Genomic DNA, 17,391 nt, shown 5'->3' on the forward strand with positions numbered 1-17,391 from the left:
AGGAAAGCATTATTAATAATGATGGTGAAGATAGCTAACATGTACTAAGGGCTTTCTATGCCAGGCACTGACCCTGTCACAGTCAGCATGAATTGGACTTATTTATCTCAGTAACCCTTTAAGGCATTGTTATCTTCATTTTATGGATAAAGAAGCTGAGATAGGCCAGTAACATTCCTAAAATATCATAAAGTTTGCATGTGGGGAAGCCAGGATTCAAATGTAGATCGCTGACTCCTGAGCAGAGGTTTCTAACCACCACTTGTGCCATCAGCAGTGCACTAATGTAATTTGCCTGATATATATGTATCCAGTGTACATTGATGAATTCACATTATTTATAAGTAGCTTAGAGGAAAATCGTTCAGTAGAATTCTTTGATGCTTTCTCATTGGTGACAGTTGAGTTGCTTGCTATATGTTTTATTTATTACCCTAGAGTTGTACCCTAAAATTGTGGCTCCTAATAATGTGGTTCTTGAACCAGTAGCATCAACCTGGGATCTTGCTTGAAACAAATTCTTGGCCCTTACTCCAGACCTGCTGCTCAAATTCTGGGAATGGAGTCCAACAGTCTGTTTTAACAAGCTAGGTTAATTCTGACACCGGCTAAAGTTTGAGAACTACTAACCTAAACCAGAGTAAAGTAAATACTTTAGATATTTAGATATTTTAGATAAATGAGAGTTTGAAGTAGACACTGGAGGTGGTATTGAGATTGTCCGTGTCTTTTGGATCACGTTCTTTGAATTGGAATCTGATGGGAAATATTTAGCATTAGTTTATACTTTGCATGGCTGCATTTTGGTATATTGATGCTACTAGACGCAAGTGAGATGGGAGGCAAAATGTCAGTGGATCACTACTATTGACCACTCAAAATGGTACACATCAGCAGCATTATTTTCTTTACTTTAAACATTTAAAAATTATGTGATATTCGATATACAAAAATAGGTAATGTACATACAAATTTTGAAGCAATAGGGGCTCCTGGATGGTTCAGTCAGTTGAGTGACTGACTTTGGCTCAGGTCATGATCTCGTGGTTTGTGAGTTTGAGCCTGTCAGGCTCTGTGCTGACAGCTTTGGATTCTGTGTCTCCCTCTCTCTCTGCCGTTCCTCTGCTCATGCCGTCTCTGTCTCTGTCTCTGTCTCTCTCTCAAAATAAATATTTAAAAAAAATTTTTTTTAACATTTATTTGTTTTTGAGACAAAGACAGAGCATGAACAGGGGAGGGTCAGAGAGAGAGAGAGAGAGACCGAATCTGAAGCAGACTCCAGGCTCTGAGCTGTCAGCACAGAGCCCAACGTGGGGCTCGAACTCACGGACTGTGAGATCATGACCTGAGCCGAAGTCGGTCGCTTAACCGACTGAGCCACCCAGGCGCCCCTAATGTTTGGCAATCTTAAGGGTAGGATGGTATCTCATTGTGATCTAAGTTTGCATTTTGACTAATAAGGTTGACTGTCCTTTTTTTTTAATATTCTTTTTTTTTTTTAACATTTATTTATTTATTTATTTATTTTTAAAATTTTTTTTTAACGTTTATTTATTTTTTTGGGACAGAGAGAGACAGAGCATGAACGGGGGAGGGGCACAGAGAGAGGGAGACACAGAATCGGAAACAGGCTCCAGGCTCTGAGCCATCAGCCCAGAGCCCGACGCGGGGCTCGAACTCACAGACCGCGAGATCATGACCTGGCTGAAGTCGGACGCTTAACCGACTGCGCCACCCAGGCTCCCCTAACATTTATTTATTTTTGAGAAAAACAGAGCACATGAGCAAAGGAGGGGCAGATAGAGAAGGAGACAGAGAATCTCAAGTAGGGTCCATGCTGTTAGCGCAGAGACTGATGGGGGCTCAACCTGAGATCATGACCTGAGTTGAAATCAAGAGTTGGACACTCGACTGAATGAGCCACCCAGAATATGAATACTTTATATATTCTGGGTAATTATTTTTCACTGTTCATGTTTCAGATATCCTTCTAGTTTGGCTTGTCTTTTTACGTTCTATGTGGCTTCTTTCAAAAAAACAAATTCAATTTTTAACAGAGTTGTTCTTTTGGTTTTAGCATTTCTTGTGTTCTCCATAAGAAATTTTTCTCCACTCAGATTTCTTTAAAAATTAGAGGTGTTGCTTTTATAAGAATTGAAACAGTCTGGAATTGATTTTGATACAGTTGGTATCCAGTGTCATTTTCCCCCCAAAGGGATAATTATTTGGCTCAGAACCATTTACTGGATAGTATGTTTTTCCCAGTGGCCTGCAGTGCCATCTCTATCATATCAAATTCCTGTATATGTTTGGGTTTACTGGGGGCTCTTTCTTTTTTTAAGTTTATTTATTTAGGGAGAGAGCACGGGGTGTGGGAGACAGAGAGAGGGAGAGAGGGCAGAGCCCAATGTGGGGCTCGAACCCATGATCCATGAGATTACGACCTGAGCCAAAACCAAGAGTCAGATGCTTAACTGACATGAGCCACCCAGGAGCCCTGCTGTTTTTGAAATTACAACTAAACATGATTAATACTAGTAATTTACCATTAAAGATCCAGTCAATGTTAAAATTTCCCCAGTTAACTTTTATGTGTAACATATGCATGTGCATGTGTGTATAAAACACATTAGAGTTTATTTGGATTAGTATCCAGATAAGGTCCATTTATTGTGATTGGTTGGTATGTCTCTTAAATCTTTTAATCTGTAGGCTCCTACTGTATTTCCCAAACCACTCCTCCCTCTTTTTTGACTTGTTACCTGTTGCTAGAGAAATGGGGTTATTCTGTATTTGGCTGGTTGCATCCCAGTAGTGTGTAGTGTCTTTCTGTTCTCTGTGTTTCCTGTAAATTGGTTGTTAGATATAGAGATTTAATATGGCTTTTTGTTTGTTCATTTGCTAAGACTGATTTATAGATAGTATCATATACTTAAACATTTTATTAAGATACAATTCACATGCATATTCATGTGTTGTACAGTTCACTCATTTAAAGTGTACTCAGTGGTTTTTAGCGTATTCATAGTCGCACAACTATAACCACAGTCAATTTTATCTATTTATTTATAAAGTTTTTTTTTTTTTTTAAATTTTTAAGTAATCTCTACACCCAGCATGGGGCTCGAACTCACAACCCAGAGATCTAGAGTCACACCCTCCACTGACTGAACCAGCCAGGCACACCATCCACACTTAATTTTAGAATATTTTCGGGGACCCTGGGTGGCTTAGTCGGTTATGCATCTGACTGACTTCCCCTCAGGCCATGATGTCGTAGTGTGGGAGTTCGAGCCCTACATCAGTCTCTCTGTTGTCAGCACAGAGCCCACTTTGGATCCTCTGTCTCCTTTTCTTTTTCTGTCTGCCCCACCCCACTCTCTTTCTCTCAAAAATAAACATTGTAGAAAAAAATATTTTCATCACCACAAAAATAAATGTTAGGCCCTTTAGTAGTCACTTCCCATTTCTGTATCCTCCCCAAACAACCCCCTTCCCCAGATGTAAGCAACAATGAATCTGCTTTCTGTCTCCACAGATGTGCCTATTCAAGACATTCATATAAGTCGAACCATATAATACATGTCTGTGGTCTTTTGTGACTGGCTTCTTTTACTTAGCATGATGTTTTCAAGTTATGTTGAAATGTTATTAGTACATGTCAGTATTTCCTTCCTTTTTATTGCTGAATGGTATTCCATTGTATGGATATATCACATTGTATTTATCCATTCATCGGTTGAACGTTTAGGTTGTTTACACTTTTTGGCTATTGTGGATACGTTGCATCGAACATTCGTGTACAAGTTTTTCTGCAGACATATGTTTTCATATCTCTTGGGTATTTACCTAGGAGTAGAATTGCTGGATCAAATGGTAGTATGATGTTTAACCTTTTGAGGAGCTGACAAACTTTTCCAGAGTGGCTATGACGTTTTACAGTCTCTCCAGCAGTGTGTGAGGGTTCCAATTTCTGTGTATCCTCACCAGTACTTATTTGTCCTTTTAAAATTTTATCCAACCTAGTGAGTGTTTCACTGTAGTTTTTCATTTTTAGAGAGCAAGCGAACATGTGAGCAAGGGAGTGAGGGAAGAGGGAGAGAGAGAGAATCTTTAAGCAGGTTCCATGCTCAGCGCGGAGCCCGAAGCAGGGCTCGATCTTACAACCCTGAAATTAGGACCTGAGCCAAAATCAAGAGTGGGATGCTCAACCAACTGAGCCACCCAAGCACCCCTTCATTGTAGTTTTGATTTGCATTTCCTTGATGGATAATTATGTTGAGCATCTTTTCATGTGCTTATTATTAACCATTTGTTTATCATTTTTGGAGAACTGTATTCAGATGCTTTGCCCATTTTTAAAATTTTATTGTCCTATTGAATTGAAAGGGTCAATAAAAATCCCTTATCAGATAATATGATTTTTACAAATCCTTTCTCCCAGGAGATGGCTCTTTGGTTTCTTGGGTATTCTATATTTCTATTAGATAATACATAATGTCATGTTACCTCTTGTTATATTAGCAAGCTTGATAATCATTGCCTGGATCCATTAATGTATCAACTCTTGTAAAGTGGTAGTATTTGAATTCTATTATGCCTTCTTTATTAGAATTTGGGTTTGAGGTTAATGTTCTTTCGGCACATGAAGATATCATTTTACTGCCTGTGGTTTCCATTGCTTTTCAGAAGCCAGCTTTGTCTTATATTCCTTGAAACATGGATACCCAGTTGGTGGCAGTCTAAAGGAGTATCAGCACAATAACCTTTAGGCTTTGTTTTGGTTTTGCTTTTTGGGCTTTTTGTTTGATTGTTTTTGTTCCAGAGCTATAGTTTTCTAGTTTTCTACGTCTGTCACCTCTTGAGAAGGCAATTTTGTATCCTTATACAGTCTCCTACCTCCTTCTCCTCAAGTAAAATATACATTTGTTTCAGTTGGTATGCATAGAAAAACAGTTTGTAGCCCAGGGAACAATATATAAATATCCATATTATAGAGGATTAAAAAAAAAAACAGGTTTATTGAGGCATTGTTTATATATCATCAATTCACTTGTTAGTGTAAAGTTTGATAAAAAATTTTTTACAGTTGTGCAACCATCTCCTCAATCCAGTTGTAAAACACTTCCATCACTGCAAATCCTGCCCTTTTCTGAAATCATTGATGTGGAAATGCTTGGGTTCAAAGCAAATGGTCAAGGAAGAATTCTTGAGACATCTTCAGTGCAAAAAGGTGGTTTTATTAAAGCATAGAGACAAGACCCATGGGCAGAAAGAGCTGCACTGGGGTTGTGAGGGGTGACTGATTATATACTTTAAAGTTGGGAGGGGGGTTGACATAGCGTTAAGTTTCTAAGGAATTTGGAAGCAAGGTTTCCAGGACCTTGAAGGGGCTAGCTATTGTTAGAAAAAGGTCATTTATTACTGTTTAGTAAAAACTCAGAAATGAGACCCTTCAGATATGTATTAGTGGGCCACGTACTTGGAGGATGATTGCTGATGCATATTCGGGAGTAGAGGAAGTTTCCAAAGGAATTTTTACATGTTAAAGTAGACTTGCAGGATCCTGGAGCTGGGGATAATGTTAAGCTAAGATTGTCTTTTGCCCCTTAGTGAAGTATTAACACTGAGGCAGTTGAGTTCCTAGAGGAATGTCACTTTGCCTATTTCAAAGACTTGTCATTGGGCTGTAAGTAGCAAGGAAATTTGATTTTTTCTTTTGCTTTTGTTTCTCACATCAATTATTTATTTACTATTATAGATTCTTAACCTGGGGTTGACTTAGGTTCTTTTTTTTTTTTTTTACTTAAGATTTTATTTTTAAGTAATCTCCACAACTCAATATGGGACTCGAACTCACAACCCCAAGATCAAGAGCTACATGCTCCACTAAATGAGGTAGCCAGGCACCCCAACATAGACTTTTCATGGCCCTAGAATCACTTGAAATTGCATGTCAACAATACAACACAGGGCCTGTGTTTTGACAAAGCAAAATTTTTTAGTAAAGTGACAATTATGCAAATACAGTCAAAACCAAAACCATTGCGTGTTTTTTATTAAAGTGATTCTGAAATTGATCCTATGACTGAGAAGATTTATGAAGGAAAAATATGGGATATGCTGTTTAAAAAATAAAAATTGAAAACTGTGTACTTTATAATTTCATTGTAAAATTACAGACCTGCAAAATGTAACCATTTCTATAAGGGCTCACCTGTAGCAAATAAAATCAATAGAGATTTTTTTTCTTAAGTCAGTTTTCAGTCTGTTGTGTTTTAAAGATAGTCTGTTTTTCTCTGGCTGTTTTCAGGATTTCTTTGTTTTTCTTTCTTTCTTTTTTTTTTTCTGTTTTGAGGATTTCTTTACTTTCTGTTTTTTCCTTTTGTGTCCTGCAGTTCTGTGATTTCTTTTTATTTTTCTGCTTACAGTTTGGCTTCTTAAATGCGTGGTTCGATGTTTTTCATCAATTCTGGAAGGTTCTCGACCAGTATCGCTTCAGATACTGCTTCTGCACAATGCCTCTTATCTTTGTGGAACCCAAATAAACGTTGTTTTGTAACTTCTTACTATATTCTCTATGTTGCTTACGCTTTTCTTCTGTAATTATAAAATTTGTGCATCTTACATTTCATAATTGATCATTTTTTTTGGCTTGCCTTACAGCTCACTGTATCTGTGTTAAACTGTATCAAATCTACTCTAAAACCCATTTGTTGATATCTTAATTTTGGTTATCATACTGTATTTCAACAATTATTATTCATATCTCAAACTTCTGTATTTTTTTTTCAAATCTGCTCATTTCTGATCATTTTTTCTTGCTTGCTGATAATTTTCATTGCATTTTTCCTTTCCTTGAATATTTGTTGAAGTTATTTTATATTTCATACATTAATTCTAGTATTCTAATTCCAAGGAAGGTGGCCTTTGTTTTTAACTGTTGTCATTGACTCTAGTTCTGACTCCCTTTAAAGTGATTTATTTCCTTATATATTTGATGGCGTTTACTTAATCCTGAGAACCTGATTTAACTGCTTTTCAACAGAGAAGGTTTGCATCTGTTGATAAACAGTTCATTTTGGCCATCTTGAGCGTTCTGGCTAAATAAATTTAGTTTTCTAACCCTGCATCAGAGTCTGCACTTAGTTTCAGTTCCTAGTGTGAAATAGATTATTAGCCTCATACTTTGCCTTTCACACATTTACCTTTGATGACTTGACTTCCCCCATAGGTTTAACTTCACTCGCTCCTCTATCCCCTTACTTACGTGAGTTACTTACGTGAGTCTAACAATGCATTAAAAAAGTATTTTTTCTGCTATAGCTGGGGTCCGGTTTAATGAAACAGATGACCTCTCAAAAGCACGGGGTGTTCCAGAAGTGACATATTTTTTTTTTAAGTTTATTTATTTATTGTGAGAAAAACAGACAGTGCGAGTGGGGGAGGGGCAGGGAGAGGAGGAGGCACAGAATTCCATGCTGGCTCCACATGTCAGTGTGGAGCCCAACCTAGGGCTCAAACTCACAAAACGGTGAGATCATGACCTGAGCCGAAACCAAGAGTTGGACGCTTAACCAACTGAGCCACCCAGGCACCCTGATGTATTTTGTTACTAAGAAAGATGTATGCTATTTAAAATAAATACAGTTACCACATTTCTCTCATTTCGCCCTCTCTCCCTCTCTCTCTCTCTGTCTCACACACACCTGACCCTAACAGTAACGCCTTTAAAAGTATCAGAGTATCCAGTCAGTGTTTAAATTTCCAATTATCTCAAATGTTACATATTTTTGAACAGTTTGGATTAGCATCCAGATAAAGGTCTGTAACCTTACTGTGATTAAGTTTGAAGTCTTTTTTTAATTTCACTATCTTTTTTTTTTTTTTTTTGCCTCTTACGGTGTCATTTAACATGTTTATCTGTCCTCTGTATTTCCTATAAATTAATAGTTGAATCTGAAGTCTGAATAAGGGTCAGGTTATTTTAGGCAGAGGGGACAAGAGTACATCCTATGTGATGGTTTTCTCTTCCATCAGGACTGCGCTTAGTGTCTGATGTCTCTCTCTGTAATGCTGACAGCCACTGAGGAACATTGCCTAAATTTATTATTTACTAGGAGTTGTAAATGGTGATACTCTAATTCTGTCCTTTCTTCTTCATTAGTTGGAATAATATTTTCAACAGAAGCTTCCCCTCACTTAGGTTACCCCCATGATAAAATTTGTTTAGGTAAAGGCAAAACGAGTTCTTGATTCTTTCCATTTATCAGTTTTCAGAACAATGAGGTGGTTCATTAGCACCTTCCAGTGATGACCAATTAGTTTTTCTTTCATATTCTGAATTCATGAATTGAATCATGTGTATGTTTCTGTTCATTATAGTTATTATTTTTATTAGTACTTTCATTGGTCATCTTTGACCCATTGGAGCCCCTTCAAGGTGGCTCCTGAGTGTTTTTGACAGATTTAGGAATTTTAAGTGGACACACCTAGGAATGTTTTTAAAAAGATGTATTCTGCATATATTGGTATTTCCAACTCAAGTAGGTAGAGTTTTACTAAGCCTCATCTATCATATAACTTTGACTCCTTTGTCCCAGGTTGAAGTTCCTTTGATACCTGGGATGATAGAATTAGAATATCACATTATTACTCATTTCCTTTATTCCAGATACATACACAACAGGATAAGAATAATCTCAAGACGATAACCAGTAGTAGAATTGCTGAAAAAAGTGTAGAGTTTTCTTTGTGCTTACCTCGTCTTTAGGGTTGACTGGGCATATACAAATTACTATCTTGAAAAGTTAATGTGGGATAGTGTAACTGTGTCGCCATGTGGATACATATTTAGGTTCATTAATTTTTTTAATCTTTTATTTTTAGGAATTGCTTTTCTTTAAGTTTAATTTTCTCATACATGTGTGTGATGCATTTTCATATGCTTGTGAAGACAAAGGGTAGCCTCATTTCCTTGAGCTCTTTGCCCTATTTCCTCCCTAGTCCCATTTATTTTTGTGTAAAATACTTATATGGGATCTGTTTTATTTACAATTTTTTAGTTTACTTTTTGGAATTTTGGAAAGTTTGTATATTTGTTACAGTGGTTAGCATCATTTAGCTCCCCCCCTTTTAAGTTACAGTTATCTGTTGATTCCCTATTATGCGCATTGACATTGGTTGTGACCTCTTTCCCTTTTCCTCAGCATCTGATGTCAAGTATGTCCTTTTTAAAAAAGTTTTTAAAAATTGGCCATTATTGTGAGATAGTTATAGCTTCACATGCAATTGTAAAACATAATACAGAGAAATACCTATGTACCCTGTACCCAGTTTCCCCCAGTGATAACATCTTGTAACATTATAGTAAAATGTTGATATTTATACAGTGAAAATATAAAACATTTCTATCACAAGGCTCTCTCTTGTTGCCAATTAGTAGCCATTCTCCCTTCTTCCCATCCCTGCCCCCCACCCTTAATCCCTGGCAACCACTAATCTCCTTTTCTGTAATTTTGTTACTTCAAGAATGTTATATAAATGGAACCATATGGTATGTAACCTTTTGGGATTAGCTTTTTTTTTCCTCTTAGCATAATTCCCTGGAGATTCGTTCAAGTTGTTTGTCTCAATAGTTCATTTCTTTTTACTGTTTGGTAATACTACATGATATGTAGTGTGGTTAAACTATATAACCAAAACTCCATATAAACTATATGAAGGATACCTGGGGTGTTTCCACGTTTGGGTTTTTTATGAATAAGGCTGTTGTAAATATTTATTTACAGATTTTTTTGTGAACATAAGTTTTCATTTCTCTGGGAGAAATATCTAGAAGTGCAGTTGCTGTGTACTGTGGTATCTTCATGTTTAGTTTTTTAAGAAACTGTTTTCCTAATAGCTGTACCATTTCATGATTCCACTAGCAATGTATGAGTTTTTCCATATACTCACTAACATTTGGTGTTGTCACAGTTGTTTATTTTAGCTATTCTGATAGATGTATAGTAATATCTCATTGTGGTTTTAATTTGCATTCCCCTAATGGCAAATGACATTGAACATCTTTTCTTGTGCTTCTTGGCCATCTGTATATCCTCTTTGATAAAATCCCTCCTCATTTCTTTTGCCCATTTTCTAATTTTTTTTTAATTTTTTTTCAACGTTTTTATTTATTTTTGGGACAGAGAGAGACAGAGCATGAACGGGGGAGGGGCAGAAAGAGAGGGAGACACAGAATCGGAAACAGGCTCCAGGCTCCGAGCCATCAGCCCAGAGCCTGACGCGGGGCTCGAACTCACAGACCGCGAGATCGTGACCTGGCTGAAGTCGGACGCTTAACCGACAGCGCCACCCAGGCGCCCCTGCCCATTTTCTAATTTAATTGATTGTCTAATTAGCTTTGAGAATTCTCTATATATTCTAGATATTAGCCCTTTATTAGATATGTTGTTTGCCATTTTTTTTTTCCCAGTCTATAGCTTTTTATCCCCTTCACATGGGGGCTTTCTCAGAGCAACATGTTTTAATTTTGATGAGGTCCAATTCACCAGTTATTTCTTTATGCATCATGCTTTTAAGGTCAAATTTAAGAACTCTTTGCCTTGCTCTAGATCCCAGAGATTTTTTTTCTAACAGCTTTAAGTTTTATACTTAAATGTGATCTCATTTTATATTAATTTTTGTGTAGTGTATGTGACTTAAGTTGAGATTCATACATTTTGTCTAGCAGTGTCTACCTGTTCCAGCACCATTTGTTGAAAAGTCTGTCTTTCCTTTACTGAATTACTTTTACCCTTTGTCAAAAATCAGTTTGAGCATATTTGTATAGGTCTATTTTGTTTTTGTTTTTAATCCTGTTCCATTGATCCACCAGTATCACACAGTGTTTACTAGAGCTGTGTAATCTTGAAATTGGATAGACTGGTCCCTTCCACTTTCTTCTTTTTAAAAATTGTTTGGAGCGCCTGGGTGGTTCAGTTGGATGAGCATCCGACTTCAGCTCACGTCATGATCTCATGGTTGACAAGTTCGAGCCCCGTGTCAGGCTGTGTGCTGACAGCTCAGAGCCTGGAGCCTGCTTTGGATTCTGTATCTCTCTCTCTCTCTCTCTCTCTCTCTCTCCCCCTCTCCCTGCCCTTCCCCCACTCATGCTCTGTCTCTCTTGGTCTCAAAAATAAAATAAACACTAAAAAAATTTTAAAAATTGTTTTAGCTCTTCATATTACTTTGCCTTTCTATATAAATTTTAGAACACTGTTTTCTGTATCTACAAAGAATGTTGTTGAGATTTTGAGCGGAATTGGGTTAAATCTGTATGTTATTGTGGGGAGAATTGACGTGTTTCCAAGTTGAGTCTACTAATCCATGAATACAATATGTCTCTCTATTGTTTTAGATCTTTGAATTCCTTCATCAGTGTTGTGTAGCTTTCCACATGTATGTCCTATACATGTATCGTTAGGTTTATACTTAAGTATTTTTTGAGAGATTATAAAGGATATTGGGTGTATTTTTAATTTTGGTGCCCATGTGTTCGTTCCTAGTATATAGACATACAATTGATTTTTGTGTTTTTATGTTGTATTCTGTGACCTTATTGAACTGATTTATTAGATCTACCTTATAAATCGCTAGATTTTTTTGGTCTAATGCCCAGAGGCATTCTTTCTTTCTTTCTTTCTTTCTTTCTCCTTTTTGGAAATCCATTTGTTTTTGTAATATATCTTAGTATTGGTTTTTCTCAGTTGATTTCCCAGGCATTGGTGTACTCTTTCAATATTTAATTTCAAGACATCTAGTTGCAGGACTTTTTTCTCTTTATAGTTTTTTTTTTTTTTAATTTTTTTTTTCTTCAACATTTTATTTATTTTTTGGGGGACAGAGAGAGACAGAGCATGAACGGGGGAGGGGCAGAGAGAGAGGGAGGCACAGAATCGGAAACAGGCTCCAGGCTCTGAGCCATCAGCCCAGAGCCTGACGCGGGGCTGGAACTCACGGACCGCGAGATCGTGACCTGGCTGAAGTCGGACGCTTAACCGACTGCGCCACCCAGGCGCCCCCCTTTTTTTTTTTTTTTAATGTTTATTTTTGAGACAGAGAGCATGAGCAGAAGAGGGGCAGAGAGAGAGGGAAACACAGAATTCGAAGTAAGCTCTGAGCTGTCAGCACAGAGCCCGACACGGGGCTCGAATCCACGGACCCTGAAATTATGACCTGAGCTGAAGTCGGATGCTTAACTGACTGAGCCATCCAGGCGTCCCTTTAATTATAGTTTTTAATATTTGCTGTATTTCATTGCTTTGGTTTTCTTCTTTGAAAACTCCTTATGTGTATTTAGGATCTTTGCTTAACTTTATTGTCACTTTCATTCTAATAATTTTCACCTTCATTTGTTGTTTTTTTTTTTTTTTAAGATTTTATTTTTAAGCAATCTCTACACCCCATGTGGGGATCGAAATTTCAACCTCAAGATCAAGAGTCACATGCTCTACCAACTGAGCCAGCCACACACCCCTCACCTTCATTTCTTTTTGATTTAAAAATTTATTTGCACATTCTTTGTCTCTTAAGCATTATCTATTGTGTATTGAATCTCATGATTATTCTTGGTTAGGTTTCCTTTGTGAAATAATTTATTTCTTTTACTTCAAATTGTTTCCTGATTTGTAAGTTTTTCTAATTCTGAGTTTTTCTAATTCTGATATAAAATGTTATTTCACATTATCTTGGATATAATTTTTATGTTTTATAGGTATGGCTTTTTGGTAGCAAGCTTTTAGTGTCAACATTCTGCTCCTTATTTTCCCATTTCTTACGACATGGGATTTGACCCCAATCCTTTTCTGTTGTTCATTTTATAATAGGCTTTCCTGAACTTTTTGGAGCAAGAGGTTGGTCAGGATAGTTTGTCTCCTTTACCGCCCTATCTGTACCCCTTCCTCTGTTGATTTTTATGAAATGATAAGAAGTATTTGGCTTCCTGTGTTCTGAGATCTGTTTCATTAACCCACTTATATCTGGACCCTCCTTTTCTTTGCTTCATTGTGCCTGTGTTGCTCACTTGGTATTCTGCTCCCAGAAATTCTTTTCAGTTTAGGGCTTCGCCCAAGAAGGGGGATTTCAGTCCTTAGTTTTTGAATCTAGAGCCTTCCTTTCCTACTTTATAGTATTGGTATATACAAAAGATCTTTTCCATTTGTAGCTATTCTCAGATTGCCTTTCGAGACTCCAGTGATTTGTGATTTGGGGTTTTTCTGGCTTCAAGTCCTTCATTTACCCTATTATATTACTTCGATCCTTCTGTTTCCTTCTATATATATGCTGATACCATGTGAGTCCTATAGTTGGCGATTTAACCAGATCCTGCTTGTATTTGAGAATTGAAGGGGATACCCTGTCACCCAATCTTGTAGATTTTGTCCTTGGGATTTTGGTTTGGCTGTCCTGGTAACATTTTTCCCTTTTTGTGTGAGGTGGGAGATGGCAGGTGACTAAAAACTTCATTGAGAAGTTTTATTCAAGAGAAGGACAACACAAGTACACTAGCTATTGTGGTGAACCAGGTGAGATGATAGTGGCTTAGTCTAGGATAATGGCAGTGGAGCTAGAAGGTTTGAATCCTATTTTGGTGACTTGTTGGATAACAAAGAGTGAGAGACTGCGTAGACATGGATGATCTCCCAGGATAGGGGTTCTTACAACTGTTTGGATGATGGTACTTTTTCCTAATATTGGGAATATTCATGGAAGAGTAATTTTTTAGGGGGAAGGTATTTTTTTTGAGAGGTGAGGAGTAAAGGGACAAGAGGGACCAGCTATTACGATATTTGTAAGCATCTTGGATGTGAGGCCTTGCAACAATCTATCCTCTACCCCCAAACACACATACAGACATATTTAATTTCTTCAGGGAGCTTTTTCCTGATTCTCTGATATGTCTCCTTCTGATATAGAACTTTATTTACTTTCCTATCTTAACATTTAACACATTTGTATTACTGCTTATTAATCCTGTGTTTTTTACTAGACCAACTGTTCACAAACTTTTTCTTAAAAGGACAGACAGATGGTAAATATTGAAGGTTTTGGGAGCCAAGAGACAAAAAAAAAGATATTATGGGGCACCTGGGTGGCTCAGTTGGTCAAGCATCTGACTTTGGCTCAGGTCATGATCTCAGGGTCCGTGGGCTCGAGCCCCGTGTTGGAGTCTGTGCTGACAGCTCAGAGCCTGGAGTCTGCTTTGGATTCTGTGTCTCCCTCTCTCTGCCCCTGCTCATACTCTGTCTCTCGCTTTCTCTCAAAAGTAAATAAACATTACAAAAAATTTAAAAATAAAAAAATAAAGATATTATGTGGATACTTAGTATCATTTATGATATAACCACTTAAAAGTATAAAACCATTCCTGTCGGGCCCTACAAAAAAACAGACAGCAATCAGATTTGGGCCATAGGCTGTAGTTTGCTGACCACTGTACTAGGCTGTAAATTCTATACTTGTCCTAGTTGCAGGCATATTGCCTGGTGTGTTTTAGATGAATTCAGTAAATTTTTGTTGAGTGAGTGAATATTATTCTTACAGATTGGAGCTCAGGCAAGGGGGTTGAGCTAAAGATAGATATTTTGAGAGTGGTCATCAAACAGAAATTGAAGACATGCGAGTAGATGCCATCAACTTCAGAAGAATGAAAGAAAGAGGCCCAAAGTGGAGCCTCCTCTGTAATTCAGAGAACGGAAGAAGTCATGACTAACTCAATGGTACTTTCATCGTGTACATAGTAGTCAGTACCTATGGCTAACTGACCTAAGCCATTTGGCTATTTTACATACATATGGTTCTTTTGGATGAGTAGGAGGCCTTTAACTATTAGAGATAGGTGAGATAATATATGTATTTTCCTTAGAAATTTTACTACCAGTGTGTTACGTTATAATAAAACAAGCTTTAGAATTCTGCCACTTACACAAACACGTATTAGCAAGCAGTTACCACCTTGCAGTAAAACTTCATCTGTAAGCATACACCATAAAGAACTGATTAGGGTTAGGTGACAAAATCCTCCTAGAAGGTGTGGGATATAGGATCAAAGGGATTCAAAAACCTCTCTGAAGACAGACTGCAGGGCTTTCCAGATTCTTAAACTGCAAACAAGTAAGAATCAAGGCACCTGCACAACATTCCTAACCAGTCTGTATATCTTGAACAATTCCATTTTGGCAATAAAAAGCTATTTCCAATATCTCTTTTATACTAATTAACAAACCACTCCCTAAATTCAGATGTTGGTATTCGAAGCACTTATTAACTGGGAGCTAACTTCTGATATGGGTGCTTTAAATGCTAGCTAACCCACTGTGAAGTGTGGATTCTTAATTTAGGGAACTTCAGAAGTTGACTCACTACTCCTATGGATCCTGAAATATTTTGATGTGAATTACAATATAGCATTAACTTGATCATATTTTTTAAGGGATATGTTGCCTGGATCTTTTTTGTTGTATTCCTATCATAACAGTTCATAAACAAGTGTAGTTGTTATTGCAATTAAAATATTAAAATATTTTTTTCTAATAAAATAAGATAAAAACAGGGAGGCAAACCATAGACATTCTTAATTATAGACAACAAGGGTTGCTGGAGAGGAGGTAGGTAGGGGGAAGTAGGCTAATTGGGTGATGGGCATTAAGGCGGGCACTTGTGATAAGCACTAGGTGTTATATGTAAGTGATGAATCACTAAATTCTACTCCTGAAACCAATTAAAAAAAAAAAAAGATTTTTTCTTCTCCGTTCCAGTAACAGTTGAATTAGGTATTCATGTAGGCAAATAAATTTTAACAGCAGTATAGTTCTAATCTTCAGTGAATCAAGACAATTTAGAGTTATCAAATTAATATTAGTATTTGAAGATTGCTCAACATTTATTACCATTCTTTATGATAAATATATGAAGCAGTCTGTGTATTAAGCAGTCTCTATATTAATACTATTAAAGTCAAAACACAGAAACATAGTATAGAATTAGATTCAAGGCTGTCTTTCTACTGTTGAACCCTAATAGTTATAATAATTTTATCAGTGCATCATTTCATTACATTAAATGAATGCTACTAATTTGAATTTTGTTTGGCAGTTTTGTTTACATTTAATATATATCTATATTTAAGCATAAGTTTAGATTAATATTTCGGTATATCTAGCAAACTTTATAATTTGATTTTCATGGGGTTTCTCCCCAAAGGAGAATTTATCACTGCAATTTAAGAAAACTTGACAGCGATACCATACAAAAGAATTATCAAATAAAATAGTAGCATACTGAGTCTGGCAATATATTATAATAATATACCATGACCATGTAACCTTTATGTAGCCTTTATTCCTAAACTATAAGGATTTTACATACTTACATATGTAATAAAATAATTCATTGTATCAGCATATCAAGGGAGAGAGGGGATATCTAATCATTTCAGTCATTCCTGATAAGACATGGCTGATGGAGCCTCTCAGTAAACTTCGAAGGATACTTCTTTGGGGGCACCTGGGTGGCTCAATCCATTCCGATTCTTGATTTCGTCTCAGGTCATGACCTCATGGTTCTGAGATTGAGTCCCATGTCAGCATGGAGCCTGCTTGGGATTCTCTCTCCCTTTTTCTCTGCCCTTCTCCTGTCTGTGTGCTCTCTCTCTCAAAACAAATAAACATTAAAAAAAAAAAGGATACTTGTTTGCCTTTTGATACAAAATATCTATGCCAAATTTATTTTCCTTTTCATGTGGTTTTAAGGCCATGACAATGAGTTCTTTACTTTTTTAAAACATGAATCATTTGAGATAGATTTAATTGGTTGTAAACAACAAAAACCAACTCTGGCTGATTTAAGGAAAAACAATTTTTTGGAAACATATGGGTAGTTCATAGAATGAGTAGCAACACCTAAGACTGGGAATAGAACCTACTCTTTTTTTTTTTCCTTTCCACTTTGCTCAGGGTTCAGAGTTATGAGGGAGAGTTCTGCTGGCATGGTTTTGGTCTCATGCCCTATTCAAAACGAGGACAGAGTGAGATACTTTAATAGGCAGTTCCATCAGGGCAGTCTACAGCAGAATATATATAATTCCACAGAGAAACCTGGGTGCAGTTAGGAAAGGGGAATGGATTCTAGGCAGCCAAGCCCCACCTCATGTTCCCCCCAAAATTAACCAACAGATATCCAGTAAAATAGACAGGAGTTTTGGCTTTTTAACCTCCTGTATTTCATTCAAAGTCTAAAACTGACCAATCCTTAACCCTTAAAGAGCAATTACTTCTTTTTTTTTATTTTTATTTTTTTTAAATTTTTTTTTTCAACGTTTATTTATTTTTGCGACAGAGAGAGACAGAG

At 36.8% G+C, this 17,391-nt stretch overlaps 1 protein-coding gene across 1 annotated transcript in view; it reads left to right on the top strand.

The window, feature by feature from the left end:
* The window catches only part of KPNA3 (karyopherin subunit alpha 3), a 101,711-nt gene that overhangs the window by 33,397 nt on the left and 50,923 nt on the right, over nt 1–17,391 (top strand). The gene's annotated exons all lie outside the window — the stretch shown is intronic.

This window comes from Herpailurus yagouaroundi, unplaced genomic scaffold, assembly GCF_014898765.1.
Source record: "Herpailurus yagouaroundi ecotype Mexico unplaced genomic scaffold, PumYag 197, whole genome shotgun sequence".
Taxonomy (NCBI): domain Eukaryota; kingdom Metazoa; phylum Chordata; class Mammalia; order Carnivora; family Felidae; genus Herpailurus; species Herpailurus yagouaroundi.